The 3,053-nt window shown below is 45.0% G+C and overlaps 1 pseudogene; it reads right to left on the bottom strand.

Moving 5' to 3' along the window:
• Positions 1–848: 848 nt before the first annotated feature.
• LOC117721979 (small ribosomal subunit protein eS8 pseudogene) lies at positions 849–1,468 on the bottom strand (annotated as a pseudogene).
• Positions 1,469–3,053: the final 1,585 nt, after the last annotated feature.

The following is a 3,053-nucleotide window of genomic DNA, read 5'->3' as shown; positions in this document are numbered from 1 at the left end:
TAACCTGGACCCCCAAGATCTCTCAGACACTGAGCCACCAACTAGGCAACATACACAAGCTCATATGAGGGCCCTGACATATAGACAGCAGAGGACTGCCTGGTCTGGCCTCACTGAGAGAAGAAGCACCTAATCCTCCAGAGACTTGAGGCCCTAGGGAGTGGGGAGGTCTGGTGGGTGTGGGGACAGAGAACATCCTCTTGGAGACTTGGGAGGAGGAATGGAATGAGGAACAGTCAGAGGGAAGACTGGGAGGGGGAAATGATTTAATAATAATAATAATAATAATTACTATTATTATTATGCTCTCAAAGTAATTTTTATGATCTGTGATTTCAAAGGGTTATTACCTTAACTACTAACCTATAGAATAGCCAAAGCCCTAATTTGCTATATTTCCTTCTTTGGTGTTATAAGCCAGTGATTAATTCTGTCTTCCCTTTCATTATGAGATTAGGAGGCTCTGAATATTCCTGGAAACATTAGAGCTAGAAGACCCCAGAAAGCAGAAAGTGAGAGATGAGTAGGGGTGGTCCCTTAGAGGGGACCAGCAGATGAGGCTACTGTCTTAAGAGACCTTGGTTTTTGAGTCAAGTAGGAAAGGCCTGTGGGTTGGAAATTGGCAGTGGGATTTTTCTTTTCTGTTTTCCTTTCTTCTTCCTCCTCTTCCTCCTCCTCCTCCTCCTCCTCCTCCTCCTCCTCCTCCTCCTCCTCCTCCTCCTCCTCCTCTTCTTCTTCTTCTTCCTCTTCCTCCTCCTCCTCCTCCCCCTCCCCCCCCTCTCTCCCCCTCCCCCTCCTCCTTCTTCTGAACAGCAAACATCTTTATTACACAAGCTATGAAGGATGGTTTATTTGCCTTTTCGGGCTTTGATTTTCCCCAGATAGAAGAACTCCAGCTCCTTGCCTTCAGCACATAGCCATCTGTTCTGCCACACTGGCCTGGTCTTGAGGCAGTACAGGCAGGAAGCTTGCCCTGCTGGAACTGCTTCTCCAGAGGACTGCTGATTTGGGATTCTTTCTCCTTTCTCGTACTTCTTTTGAATTTTCTTTGATCGTTTTCTGCTTAAAATCTCTTTCTCCTCAGGAGTCAGCTTGGCCCCCTTTTTGCGGCTCAGGGGCAGTGCAGAGTGGGACTTGTACCACTGCCAGCTACGGTGTGCTGTCAATATGCACAATGCAGTTCTTCGCCAGGATCTTAGTCCGGACAAGCTCATTATTGGATGCATTGCAGACAACATCAGTGATCCTTGTTTTGTGAGTACACCACTCAGAGCCCCAGGAAAAGTTCCCCAATCTCAGGGCACGGTACTTCATATTGTCTCCTTGAACTCAGACAATGTGTATGTGTCTAGGGCCAGTCAGTGTTGGCAGCAGGCCGTCCCAGCTCATACCTCCGCTTCTTGTGGTGGGGTTTTCTCTTACCCTTGGTCTTGTGGTGCTTGTGCCAGTTGTCCCGAGAGAAACCCATCGCTAGGCGCAGGCTGGAAAGAGAGCGGAAGTGGGATTTTCTACACAAGGCAATGAAAGGCGCACAGTGAAACTGGATTATAAATATTTCTAAACAAGATTTGAGTTTCTTTTGAAGGTGAGAAAGACTATAGTGGTATGACCATAGACATACATTCATGTCAGATAAACCTCATTCTGGGGACTAAGGCAGATCTGGTAGCTCTATAGCACATGGTGAGAGTCATCACACCCACTCTAGGAGAACTACAGAAGTTTTAGTGCAATTTACATTTACATAGGTGAACGTTAAATAAAACCGATTAGCCTCTGTGATGTGGTTAGTGTTCTCATACAATCAGGCCTGAACAGGATAAAATTAACTGGCCATAGCTTAGCAACCCAAAGTGCCTTAAGACTTTGTCTGCTTTATTATCTCTCCCTGGGTCTACAGAAGGATGTCTTTGGGTGCAGACAATGGGGTTGGTTCTCCCGAGTTTCTGCTTCACAGATGTCAGGCCTGTCAGCCTTTATAAGCATGTTAGCAAATTTGTTATAATAGGTCTCTTTATTTGTCTGCCTATCTACCTACCCACTTACCTATGTGTCTGTGTGTCCATCCATCATCCGTTCACACCTCTCTCCCTCCCTCCCTCCCTCCCTCCCTCCCTCCCTCCCTCCCTCCCTCCCTCCCTCCCTCCCTCCCTCCCTCCCTTCCTATCTACCTACCTATGCAATTAGTTTTATTTCTCTGGAGACTCTTACTGAGTTACTTTGTTACCCCCATTACAGATGCTGAAATCGATGCTCAGAGAGCACAGAGCCTGTCCTACAGATAGAATTCAAGTCTATGTGACTTCAATGCCTGACCACTCAGTTTTCTCTTCGGCTTTCTGGGAGCATGAAGCACCCAAGAGATAAATCCAGAATTACAGATTAGTGAATCTTTCCTCTAGTTCTGACTTCCAATTTTGGCTCCCCACCTCCACTCTCTATCAGGTCCACTGTCATGTTCTTTTGTACTTGCTCTTGGATGGCAATCCTCAGTACAGAGTATTAGAGACTATCTAACCCTCTCCTGATTGACGTAGATGAGATCCTGTGTGGGCAGAACTGCACTGCTGAGGAGTCAGCCCCTCCTTATCCTTTATCATCTGCATAAACACACACAGGGGAAGTCACTCTCTATGTGTGTGCCCTCTTTGAGGTTATCAACTAAGCAGTATATTTGGTTTTCAAATCAAGTCATCTATAAAAACCAATTTGTTAGACTAATAAATTCAATTCTGAGTCACAAAGCCCTGCAAGAGGGTTGGAGCTCTGAAATCTTATTTTTAAATGTTTCATCTGCAGCCCTGAAAGGAAAAGCCCTTTCCACCCCCGCAAGGGTAAGATTGTCTCATTCCTCTGATTCATATTCATCTTTCAAGATACAAGGTTTTTCATAGTTCTCTTCCTTTTGAAAGTAGGCGTCTTTTTTAAATCAAATTTAAACAATAACTTCACATCCTAGTTCCTGTTTCTAGAAATCTATTTCATTTCACAAAACAAGTCATCAAAGCATACAGTCGTGTACAATTTCCATTTTAATATCTCTACCTGAAATT

This window comes from Arvicanthis niloticus, chromosome 16 (genome assembly GCF_011762505.2).
Source record: "Arvicanthis niloticus isolate mArvNil1 chromosome 16, mArvNil1.pat.X, whole genome shotgun sequence".
Taxonomy (NCBI): Eukaryota; Metazoa; Chordata; class Mammalia; order Rodentia; family Muridae; genus Arvicanthis; species Arvicanthis niloticus.
Note: the sequence above shows the minus strand (reverse complement) of the source record. Positions and strands in the feature narration are given on the sequence as shown.